Here is a 13491-nt window from a genome sequence, read left to right on the forward strand (position 1 = left end):
ACACCCTCCTTATCTTTATCAGGCAAGGAACTTTACTTTCTAAGTTGGTCGGCACGTTTTCAGTGAACTGCAGCCGCCTGCTTCTTGTAAGGTTGTTGTTTCAGTTGTTTTTCTCATGCGTGCTATGAGCGGCGCATATAATGTGCAGTAGGGTCGTGGAATAAGACCAGTTAGAAGTTAGTGCTCATCCTGTCACCTGTACTTTTTCTTCCATACTCAAACTGAGTAATGCTAAAGCAAGACAAGAATCCATTCAGTCAGTTTGTGCCTTCGAACCAGTTCACCTCCACAGTGCACAATGATGCTATTATAAAGGGACATTGAAAATATTGTTTATTTTCTTTGAATAAATGAAGTTTAGTCTGAAGTTTCACACTGCATTTTGCAAGTTTTAATTACCCTAGTATAAATTTGTATCCTAGAATGTGAAGGATGAAAACAAGCATTTCCAACCTTACACATTTCCAATGACATCTAATCACTACAACTTAGAGGAAAGGCGCTACGATCTCAAACAGTCGCAACTTCTATCCGCGGTTGTTGTATATAAAGGCATTACGCACCGAGAGAATATGGTCAAATCTTAAAGCTAAAACTACGGTAAATGCTTGTACCAACACGCTTAAAGAAGGGAGAACATTTCAAAACACATAGTGCGGAGGTAAAAAAAAATAGATCATGGAGTTTTACTTGCCAAAACTACAATCTGATTATGAGGCACGCCATAGTGGGGGGACTCCGAAATAATTTTGACCACCTGAGGTTCTTTAACGTGCACCTAAATCAAAGTACACGGGTGTTTCTGCATTCTGCCCCCATCAAAATGCGGCCGCCGTGGCCGGGAATCGATCCCACGACCTCGTGCTTAGCAGCCCAACACCATAACCCCTAAGCAACCACGGTGGGTACAGTGCACAGCTGTGAAAATTTTTCCTATACCAGAAATAAGTTTTTGGCCAGGGGCTCAAGAACCGGGGGAATCGCGCCCTGTCTGGCGCTGTTCACAGTGCCACCTCAGCCAACTGGCACATTTGCACGCGAGAACGAGAGCACCAAGTCCGGCCATGACTGGTAAACCCATATGACGATACATTACCAAAATATACAGTAACTAAAACAAAAGGACGCGTACAAACGAGATGTGTCCTTTTTATTCAACTGACATATAATCTTCGCGCCTTCTCCCCCTTGTACGATATAGAGGTTACACAGTTCTGCTTATTCTATCGTCTTACATCATGCATGCGCACTGAGCACATCAATACGTTCTGGATATCGCAGAAGCCGTTGTTCACGGCGTGAGACTCACGATAGCGAAGTCAAATGCGATCCTTCTAGAAATAAAGAAATTGTTTGCCTGCGACAAACTTTGCAAACAAGAAATAAAATACGAGCTTACCAAAATGCTTCGTCCAGGTTGGTGGCGGCACGCAGTTCGTTGGCGTTCACCGTTGCGCATTACGCTGTGTTGTTAATCACGCCGCCCTCGCTTGTAGGCGTGAGAAGAGCATCAAAGTATTATTCTTTTCTGTCAAATACTGCTGCTTCGTAAGTACAAATAGAAAATTTTGAGTTGTCAAGCCTACCCCAGCATACTGGCACATAACAGCTTCCCGCGCTCAAATCTCGCTGTGGATTTGAAATTTTGAATTCGCGCTGCGTGCATTTCGATGAGCTGTTGGGGCGCCACCTAGAAGAGTTTGAATATGGACAAAACAAAACAAAGTTCTAACATATGTCCGTCTAGATTATTTTATATTTATTTATTTAAGATATAAGGCACATGCTGTTTAGAAAATACTCACGGCAAACAATGTTTCAGTTTAGTTTCTTTGGCCCCTCGGCCCCTCCGATTTATGTCCATTGTCAGCTGGCCTGCGGCCTTTAAACGATATTCCTTACATATCGTGGCTCAATGTCGAGGACATTAAACCTGGTTGAATGGGGTTTAAATGGAGGGACAATATTTCGTTTTGTAGAGTATTGCTGCTGGGGATAAAGCGAGAAATATAGGCTGCTTCTCGTCGGCAAAAGGAGCCGGACGAGCAAGTCACGAAATGCAAGAAAACGAACGGCTTGCATGATTACTAGTACAGTCTCGCTTGGTTGACCAGTGAGAAACAGCATAATTAACAACCTAACGAATACAATGGACAGCCGCCAAATCGTTGGTCAATTAGACATGTTAATGATGAGTCAGAGTGGCTGTTATTTCGTGTTTGTCCGTTTGTAAACGTGTTGTGCAAAGCTTCGTTTATTCGATGTTGTGCCCCATTTCCACCAGAAAAAGAAAGAAAGAAAAGCGGCGTGTTTCTGTTGACGCGGCACGCGCAAGTGAAACGGATTTACGGGCAAGCCGCGCGTGTCACGTTCACACATATATCGCTCAATAAAGCATTCCGGCGGTATCGATCGACATACCGGCCGCACGTACCACTGGTGGTAACGGCTATAGTGGTACCGGTGGTAATAAGGGGAGCCGAAAGGACCTAGAACCTCAGGGCACTACAAGAATATATTTCATGGTTTCACACCTGCTTACTGCAAAAGTGTACAAAGTACATGCATGGTATAGCACTGTACTCGTAATGCAAAAATAAACGAATTAAAATTAATTTGTAAACTAAGAAACCAAGGTGAACCTTCAATAATTCACGAACAGGTAGGTTCACACTCAACTGACTCATGAAACAGTATGCTAGCTGTGCCAAGAATCTTAATTAGTCGAGCAATTAAGGGTGGTGACTGTCATGTGCAATGCCTTGGGGAAATGCATGCAGAAGTAGGACAATAGCTGTTGCTCTGTCTTTGCTCATGCCCTATCAACTGATTAACCACTTATTTATTTATTTATTTTTATTTTCACATACTGTAGTCCAATTGGGCTATCGCAGGAGTGGGTTTGTACATTGCATATAACAAAATATTTTTCTGCACAAATCAACTTCAATGCCTTAAAAAACATGATAACTTCAATATAAAAGATACAATCAGTATAATAAACGCAGCATGAATCAAGTAAATACAGTGATTTTTCTAATTTACCTAGTTTCACCTGGGAGTAAGTTCCATTTTTCAATTGTATGAGGAAAGCTATACTTAAACAGGTTAGTATGCAGTTGAAATGGAGCAAGGTTAAGTTTGTGGCTATTCCTAGTAGGTTTCAAATTATCAGGAGACAGATAGTTGTTCTTTAATGAGTAGTGTGGGGTGTTATTTGAATTATGCAACAATTTAAGGCATTCATAATCACGCCGCTTGGACAGAGGTAGTAACCCATTTGTTGTTTATTTAAGTCGTTATTCCGAAAAATTGGAGAGTTGGAATTTCCCCTCACAAGGCACTATTGGCAATAAAATCACCTACAGTGCTTGTCGAATGGGTGCCGCAGTGCTACAGTTGACCTGCAAAGACGGGGCCGAACCCCTGCTTAGAAAATGGAAGAGAGGCCGAACTCTCTCGAGCCCTGGCTAACTTTGAGCACTGACTGTGTTGAGTGGTATACTATATATTGTACTACCACACAGTACAATGATGTATATTAATGATTAATACAGTAATATTATGTATATAATAATAATAATAATAATAATAATAATAATAATAATAATGATTCAGATCTGCTACCATATCTGCATCTCCTTCCTTCATGCTACAGAAAATGTCTATGGAATTCTTGCTGTCAAATCAATAAATATATACTTCAGAGCATTGTTGCGTTGTTGTGACATCACTGGAAACATCACTTCACAGCATTAAATCTTTATCGGTCAAACCTGTGCTCAGAAAAACATGTGGCACTCAAAGCACAACAACCCAGCGGCGAGCATGGTGTGTCAAGCGCGTCACATGACTCGTCAAAGGTCGTAACATAATTGCTGGTGCTATATATATATATATACATACCTTCCGCAAAGTACAACACTATTTGCATCTCACGTTGACTGATATCTTTCAATTGTTAGTAGGTGAAATGCAATCCACAGAAAAAGGATAAACAATTGTATGCATATCTATCAGTATAATCACGGAGTATCAGGCTGGGCATCAACCAAATTGATTCTTAATATCTGTAACTGTGGCGAGGAAAGCATATGTCGCCTTGAAGAAGACAAGTCCACTTGTTGAAACGTTGGCTCCTGCTTTCATCTTGTTCTCGGTTTGCTCATCGTCTTGAATTTCCATTTCCTGCCTTCCCCATGTTTTCCCTGGGTTTGTATACATGGTATTTTAACACGCAGCCTAAAAGATTGCAGATTCTTCTCCTATATGCATAGTTGGTATATAATTGTGAATCAGCAACACACTAAAAAAACGTTTTCTTCTAGCATAACACTGAAGCATACAAAGTTGAAAATTTACTGTGCCTACCTGGGCGTCATTTCACATATTTAAGAGGTGAATCATTTTCCTTTGTGTACATGCGCATTGGGCTAGCTCCCAGATCAAACTATATGCCATCAATCTGCACAGTTGGCACAGTAGGAATTCACAAGACAAATTTTAGCAGAGTGCACCTTGTTTACACTTTTCTGCATTTCTGTATGCAAGATATAACACTAAAATTTCCGCTGAAGATACTGTGCTTGTTGTGCAGGCCATGTTTTGATGCTAATGGATGGCACCTGTATAATCATGTAAGACTTTTGTGAATATATTGGCACAGCAGCACCTTCTGTTATTTTGTATGTATATTTCTGACCAGCAACACAACCAAGCAGAGGTATATTGTGCTGTAGGCAAAACAAGTGGCCACTTAGATTTGGCAGCTCTAGATGGGCACATCGCATCTAGTCGTTCCTCACCCCACTTTAACATTTACATTTCACCAATGGCAAAGGACAATGTTGGATTCCGTAAAATATCCAATTTCAAATGCACTATGGATGACTGACTTTTGAAAGAACAATGAAGTGATGCCTGGAAACCTGTGTACCAACTTTCTTCCCATATTAGTTACTATAATGCCTTACAATGTGTCTTAAAATTCTTCACATGGTGCACCTAAATTTGGTGCTAGAGTGGAGAGGAGTGCAGTAGTTTGACTTTACCTAGGGTAGCAAAATGCCTCACAACACTGCTACATCAAAGTAGCAGTGTTGCAGCGCTCAACGGTGCCCTTAAAGGCATCAGTTGCGCCCATCACATAACAGGGGCAGGGGGAGTACAAACATAAATGAGATTACAAAGAAATAGTTACAACAAATAATAGGACAAAGTACAGAACAAAGGTATGCTAACATTGTTTAGGTATTAAGAAACAGAATGTAAGAAATCATAAGAATCGCAAAACAAAAGTTATGCACACAGCAAAATAAAATGTTGAAAATATGCATGCACACATAAACTACGGTATTAATACAGGTATTTATTAGTAACGCACAAAAACAACTAAACAAGAATGTAATAAAAAAGGCAACTAATTAACAGTGCGTAGCACGTCGTAAAATTTTAATGTCAGATTCTGTGGCAATATCAGAGGGAAAGCAGTTCCCTTCAGTGATGGTGCAGGGTATAAAGGAGCATGCATATTGTAACGTGCGAGATGGTGTACGCTTAAATATGAGGTGGTGATCCCGGCATGAAAATACGACAGGTGGTGACTGAAAGAAATCATTGTGAAGAGAAGTACGATTATAAAGTTTGTCAAGCAGGCAAAGACGCACTGATTTGTGGCGAAGGGATAGTGCTTGTAAATCAGTACGTGCTTTTAATGATGACACGGAAGTGTAAGATGAATAGTCGGAAAATATGAAGGTGAGCAGCCCAGTTTTGAACAAATGCAATCTCGTCAACAATGTTTACCTGCCAGAGTGCTATATTAGCGATGCGTATTCGAGCTTTGTGTGGATTAGTGTAGTGTAAGCAAGTTTATGTACGTTGACAAAAGCATGCTTTAGGTTTAATTTGATGATGCCAAGAGAGTGGTGAGCTGCTGCAAAGATGGAGTAAATGTGGTGGTTTCATGCTAAGTCGTAATGTAAATGAAAACCTGTGCTGGTAGTTGAATGTTAAACTGGGATCTTCGAACTAGTCGATGACTTGTGAATTAGTAATGTGTTCCATAAGTTTGCGAATTGTACTGGTTAATAATATTCATTGGTAGTTAAGGGGTGATAAACACTCGCTGGATTTGTAGAATGGGATCACTTTAGCCACTCACCAGTCTTAAGAATGAACCCAGGGGGTATGTTGCGACACTAGCTGGGGCACATTCTTGAGTAGCTTGTTATTAAATTTGCTGTGACCTGTTGTAGATTAAGTTTTTAATCTGTTTAGTAAGGTAAAAATGCCCGACCCAGTAATAACAATTTCAGACATGTCAGATTGCATGGGGAAGTCAGGGCATGCAGTGATGTCTTCACATTTGGACACTCAACAAAACATGTCATTTAGTAACTGCACACACTATAACTCAGGAACTACATCACCACCAGAATTGGGATTATGTCAGGCTGTGAATAGGGGTTTATTACGTGCCATAATCACTGTTATTCATAATAAATCATAGCTGTAAACCTGTTGACGTGTGGATTTTAGTAGCATCTGGCATTCTTTGTCACATAATATGTATCTTTGCCATGTCTTGGCTTTTTTTTTATTTGCCATTCTATAGAGCGCTTCATTTTATTTATGAGGTGCTGCAGGCGTTTATTGAATGTTTTGTTGCATCTAATGCTGAGAAAAAGGACGAACATTTTGATAAGATTTGCAAAGGTGGCTCTAAACATAACCAGTTCTCTTCAATAGCTCGACTGTGTCTGCAAAGGTGGCTAATTAACGATTATGCCGAGTAATGTTGGCCCTATTGTAGCACCTAATGTGTTTAGTAGTGTTTTCTTTTTTGTTAAAGAGAAGTTAAGCAGACCTACTATAACTGCATGATCAGACAGCCCGTCCAGGTGAGTAATGCCGGAACAGATTAGAGGATCGCTGGTTGAGATGAGGAGGAGGAGGAATAAACATTTATTTTTGAAACAGTATCCCGGGTTAAGCCCCAGTTCTACTTTAGGTGGGAGGTCTCCTCATTCCAGGAATCCTCTGGCCTTCGCTGCCTCCTTGGCCCTGGCGACGAGGTGTCATTGTTGCTCCAGGCCCTCGGAGACGAGCTTGGCCTCTCACGTTTCAATGAGGTCTTCGCTTTCTTGTCTGGCGTTATATTCTTTCGGTGAAGGCAATGCGTCTGTATCTAGATGCCATGGACACTCGAGGATCAGGTGCGCCAAGGTGTATGGTAAGCCGCACATTGGGCAGCGGTATCCTTGTAGCATTGGGCATAGTCTGTGCATGAGTATTTCCTTGTAGCATTTGGTATAGTCTGTGCATGAGTATTCCGTGGGTGTAAGTGTTACTCTGTAGTCTTCTGAGTGTGGTACTTTCTTCTTCGGTGAGCTTTGGGTGAGGTGGTGGGTGCAGCCTGCGTTCCAGCCTGTGATATTGAAGGATCGCTGAGTAGGTGATGGGTACGGTCTCTGCCCCTGCTGGCGCAGACCGGCATCTTGAGAGTAGGAAGGGTTGGCCCGGCAGGTGTGGCCTCGGGCCACGGCGTGTGCTGATTCGTTCCCCTCCAGCCCGTCATGCCCAGGAACCCAGGTCACGCAGGTGTAGCGGATCGAAGCGCTGTCGTGCTTCAATATCTTTAGTGCTTCTGTCGACACTAGACCCTTAGCATAGTTCCTGACAGCTGCTTCAGAATCGGAAAGAACTACAGCTGCGTCTGCACGTGGTAGTTGCTAGGGCGATCGCCGTCTCTTCTGCAGTCTCAGAGTTTTGCGCACGGACTGTGGCAGACGCTAGCTCTCTGCCCTTAGAATCTGTGACGTTCAGGGCGTAAGCATTTCTTTGCGGGTATTTGACTGTGTCGGTGTATCTGGCATCCGGACCTTGCCTGTGTCTTTGCCGTAGGGCATCCACTTGGGCTTGTCTTCTTTCCTTGTGGTACAAATGGTGCTATGCACAGGGATTTGCAGATGTTTGGAGGAATTCTTTCTTTTCAGTCCGTGGTGGCCTATAAAGGTTTCACTGTAGCTCAGCCGTTGCAGCACTGATCTCCCGGTGGGCATGAGCTTAAGTCATTCTAACTGACTGGCTTTACGAGCTTCAGCTAATTCTTGCCAGGTGTTGTGTATGCCCGTCTTGAGAAGTCTCGTAGTCAAAGCCGTAGATGGTAGGCCCAGGGCAGTTTTGATGGCTTTGCATATTTGAATGTTAATTTTTTTCTACCTCTGATGAGATCTAGAATATTGGCCAGTGTACATGATGAACAGGTTAGGAGAGTAATGAGTTGAGGTAACATGAAGTGTAGACAGGAATGAAGGAAAATATGCCATTGAGCGTGAGCAGCTGTGACAGATTCTGTTGTCCAGTTAATAATGGAGAAATTAAAATTGCCATAAATGATCACAGTAGAATGCCAAAATAGCATATGCACTTCATTTAGAATGTTTTGAAACTCGCTTGAAAATGCACAATTTACATCCGGAGGGCAGTAGTATGCACTTATGAGAACATTCTGCTTGAGCATTGAAGTGAAATGAAAATGTGCTCTAGGAATGAACGAATGCCAGTTGGAACTGCAAGAATTTATTTTTTTAAAGCTATGAGCATGCCACCTTTTATGCAGTTGCATCATTCACAACAAAAAGTGTTGCATGCAGATGTGAAAAGAAAAATTTTATAGGAGATGGTATCGTTTAGCCACGTCTTGATTAGTACAAGAAGAGATGTCACGCATGAATCAATGAGTGATGAAAGTGACATATATTTTGACATCAAACTTCAACCTCTAGTGCATAAGAATGACAGGTTTGTAGACGTGTTATGGGTGTGTGGTTGCATAAACTGTCAGTTTCCACACTTGCATAAGATGAAGGTTTGGCTTGTCATTCTTAAAGCATGCTGAGACAGACGCACTGCACAGTTTATTTCCGAGTCCCAAACGCATGTGTCGTTGTTGACCAAGAGCTTGTTAAAAACCAAGCAAGCTTAGTGTGAGCTGTCTCATACTGACTACAAATTCTAAAAAAATAATAAGAAAATAAATATATCTGTCATCCTGATTGCTGATTTGCTGTTCCTAAGTGATGGAGTAGTGTGAAAGTGACATATTTTATTTGTACATATTGTACTCAACCCACTGCAACAGTAAAAAAAAGGAAAGAAAGGAAGGAAAATGTAATTTTGTGAAATTATACAGATGGAGCATCCTTCTTTTTTTTATGCTGAAGTAAACAATCAATATATGCACATGTGAATACGATATATGTGCATGCACTAGAATAACTTTCATCAGTCATATTATGTCAGCAAGACAGCAAGGTGGGCGAATTGGTTAGGATTTATCTTAGTTTTGGTAACAGCTAGCGCAAAGGTACGATGAGTAGAAAACGTTATTAAATACACGAGCAGGGCTGTTAATGGTTTGTGAACACTTTTCTGTAACGCTATGTGTTATATCCGCGTCCACAGCGACCAGGCCGGCATGGATAAGCGTAGTTTATGATTGAGCTCTTCCTTAAGTCATTTGACGCGCTGATAACCACGGCTTATTACAATACGGCAGTTTCTTAACGTTTGCTAATCCGGCTTGGGCAAAGCTCCCGTCGTTGTGTGCCACCTCACGTCCGCCGTACGCGGTGCCGGCCGGGCAATAATAGATTGACTTTTGGATGGTAGTACGCTCGCTGCGTGAGGGCACCCCGCAGGTGAAGGGCATGGGAAAATAGCCCATTCTTACGACGCGGGGTTCGGTATGTGACCTGTGATTAGCCCGAGGGTTCAGATTAACTGCGTAGCTGTTGCGCGGCCCAATGCTTCGCGCTGCCCGATTGTAGACGGTGGACATTGTAACATATTTTATTTCGCTTGCGTTTCGCTCGCGCAAGAACTTTCCACGACTCGCTGACTTCCCGTCTGTTGCCAATGAATGTTCCCCGGCCAGACGCTCCTAGGTCCAAGCCCGGCCCGGGCCCGAGTCAGCAATTGCTTGGCCGCCCCGAGCATCCTTGGACCGAGTTTGGCATATGCGGCCGACAACGCTTTCTGTCTGGCCAGCGCTAGTAGTAAAATCGTGTTTTGTCAACAATTAAGTTAGCGTGTTGACGGTACGTGAAACGTCGATCGCTTCCGTATCACAGCTCTGTTGGCATTAGCCTTTTTTTCTTATTGTGTTACACAATAGGTGCGATTGCGACCACTTTATTCCGACGGTTATGCTATGTTATGATCGAGGTGCCGTACTCGCTAGGGCCTTTCCTTGCCGTGCTGCGCGTACACTATCACCGATAGGTCGTTTATATGGACGGTAGGTAATAATAATAACGATAACCCCGAGAAAGGAATCCATTGACATACTGGCCCTGAAGATAGGTTCATGTTTGCCGAATCGCATGTATGTATGTATGACTCGGTCGAATTGGCACGTACAGCTGAGAGGCTCTCATGAGATAGGCTCGCCGACGACATGCCGATGAAGTGCTGTGTAGTATTTTTCTCGCACACAACTATGTAAACGAATTTCCTATTAGCGTGTAGACGAATGATGAAGGCGGCATATAGGTACAGTACCGTACATATTCGCCTGAAGAGGAACATTACAAATGTGCAGATGGTATTCACATTTTATTAATTTAATGATGATATATGTGGGCTGTGTGGACCTTTAGGGTGTAGTGTAATATGCAATGTAGGAATGAAGTATTAAGAACACAACAACAAAATTTCTTGTCATATGACCAACTGAGTAAAATCTGCTTTTCAAGTGAACAAACATACCCCACAGGAATGCCACTTGTAGCTTTTTCAACTGAGCTACCACATTTTTAGTCACATATGCAGCTAGGGTATGCAATCCAATTTTAGAACATGGCTTAATTAGCAAAAAGCTTTCATAATCTTGATTACAGTTAATGCATTAGAGGTGCAGCCTTAGTTACTGTACACATTGCATAATCTGCACACTGCAGAGCATTAATTTGCATAATTTGTTTTGTACTTTCTTCTGCATGTGGCTGCAAGCCTTTGTTTTCAAGAGTGCGCCTAGGAAAAAAAGTGTTTGTGTTTTGTTTGGATGATGCACTTCGGTGGTCAAGAGAAGAAACATGCAAATTATAATATTTTTTTATTAAGATAGCTGCATTGGACCAGCAGGACCTACCTTTCATACCATGATTAGGGCAAGACAGATGGCACCTGACAAAATCCAGAAAATGTATCATCCACTCTGAGTAATTGGTGCGCAAGCTTCAATACCATGAGGGGCCAGTGAGCCTTGGCTTTGGTATGAAAGGAACAGTCTTGAAAATACCTAAACATATGTGCATAAGGGACAGGAGTTGCCTCTGTCTGAGACCCACTGATGACTCCATTATAAACGTAAGCAGCAGTGCTTGTGCCATGCCCTGCTGCTTAATTTCAGGGAGACTAGGAGATGAACGAAAGGCATAGATAGAAACATTGAGAGGAGCATTATTTATTGTTCTTTTGCAATATCATGCTGCAATTACCACAAATTATAAACACTGCAATAGTTGTCTCTAGCTTGCTCATTTTAATAATCGTTCCATTCACAGTCTCAACTCAACAGCATAACACAACATATTAACTTATTGCGCTAAAGTCTGAGAGTGTGTTGGTAACATATACCACATTTGGTTAGATTTACGTATACTGGATGAGTGAGGGGCATATGAACACACTTAGTGCTGCTTTCCAACTGAGATTATTCAATCCATTGAGCAACCTGACTTTAAACTTTTGCAGGTGACTGTTCAAGTCAATGCACATACATTTACCCACATCTACTGTTTGTTCTATATTGATTTCTCTTTTACGGGTGATCACTGTGGATTATAAGGGATATTACAATTAAACATTGAAGGCCATAATTATGAAAATAATATGGCCTTTGAAAACAAAAAGCATAGACAGGCCATCAAAATGACAGCAAAAATAAAGAATAAATTAATTGTTTGTTTAAAAAGAAGCCTAATAAGCTTATTAAATCACCCATGACATGCCTCTTAATTGGCTCTTGAAAGTTGAGCTCCAAGACTGGCATGCTGTGTATATCACTGACAGTAAGCACCAGACTAGCAATACCAGAGTAACAGGGGAATCACCCATTGCAATCACCTCTGAAAATTTAGTCAATGGAGTTAGAGAGCTCTTCTAAATCACCTTTCTAGCAGCGGAGTAACACTGTACCATTTTGGAACAATACATTTGTGTTTCTCTGACATGACCCAAATACCTCAAATGGATCCCAGTACATATGGGAGAAGTAACCATGAATGGCCCTCCCAACCTCAATGAGAAGGCCGACCGAGCCGCACGAGAACTAATCCACCGCGTCTCGGACAGTGACGGCACAACACCCCGCAACCCCCGGGGAAAGGGGAAGGACAGCGGGGAGGCAACGACAACGAAGTAGCGATACGAGACAACAGGCACAGACTGGTCACGTACCACGACATACTGACACACTATACGAAACGAGGAGAAACATACCCACAACCCCGCAAACAACTCGACAGGTTTCAAGAAACAGATTGGAGGAGGTTGCAAACCAGAATATTCCGAAACCCAGTACATTTAGACAGAGTAAATTCAACACAATACCCAGACGCGAGCTGCAAGCTCTGCAAGCACGAACCCGCATACAATGCACAGATCTCATGGAAGTGCACACAGATCAGATCGATATATCTAGAGGACAAGATAGAACAGGACCTTCTCGAGGAGCGATAGCTAAGCGCTCTGACTAGCTCGGAACTACACGACCAACTATGGGCTATCCAGTGGGCCCGGGCAGCAGTGGAAAGGCTATGCCTCACCGCACATAATGCCCGGGTGGCCTGAGCCTGGGCTGGAAACCTTGCAGATCCTTTTCTCATTAAAGTTATTTCCGTACGTCCCTCCCTGGTTCAAAAAAATTTACCTTCCTAAACGCCATGTGCATCTTTAGAGGCATGCCTTATAGAGATACACTGGCAATTTAATCTCTCCCCCATGGATGCTAAAAAGTCTCAAAAGGCAAAATGCTACTCCCTGATAGATGCTTCATATCAAAGAACATTTGCCCTTTTTACACACAATGCTTTGTTTAAGGTCACATTCAGAGCAAGTGAAAAGCACAATTAGGCCTATAATTCCCTGCCTGTAATGATACTTTGTACAAACTTGCTGTGAAACAGTATTGCATGAAGCTACACTGACTCTCTACAACTGCAGAAGATTACTCTTTTCATTCAGGCAGCAGTGACATTTCTTTCCATTCATAATAAGTGAGTCAAGATGCCTGTGCTCACATTATTAAAATTACGTATTTCCTGATAATAAATTGCAGTTAAGAATACTGCGTCCTTGACAGTGCTTGCAAAATTGATGCAGCAATGGCTGTCAAACTTGAGCGTAAAAGCATGTGTCGCATCAGAGCAAACTTTTCAGGGTAGAAAGACGGTAAGTGAGCCTGGCACAAGAGGTGCGGGTAGA

General features: G+C 42.2%; 1 long non-coding RNA gene across 1 annotated transcript in view; it reads right to left on the minus strand.

Annotated features, from left to right (window-relative positions):
• LOC129385930 (uncharacterized) overlaps nucleotides 1–13491 on the minus strand; it is a 59994-nt gene that overhangs the window by 30618 nt on the left and 15885 nt on the right. The gene's annotated exons all lie outside the window — the stretch shown is intronic.

The sequence above is a fragment of the Dermacentor andersoni genome, chromosome 7 (genome assembly GCF_023375885.2).
Source record: "Dermacentor andersoni chromosome 7, qqDerAnde1_hic_scaffold, whole genome shotgun sequence".
Taxonomy (NCBI): Eukaryota; Metazoa; Arthropoda; class Arachnida; order Ixodida; family Ixodidae; genus Dermacentor; species Dermacentor andersoni.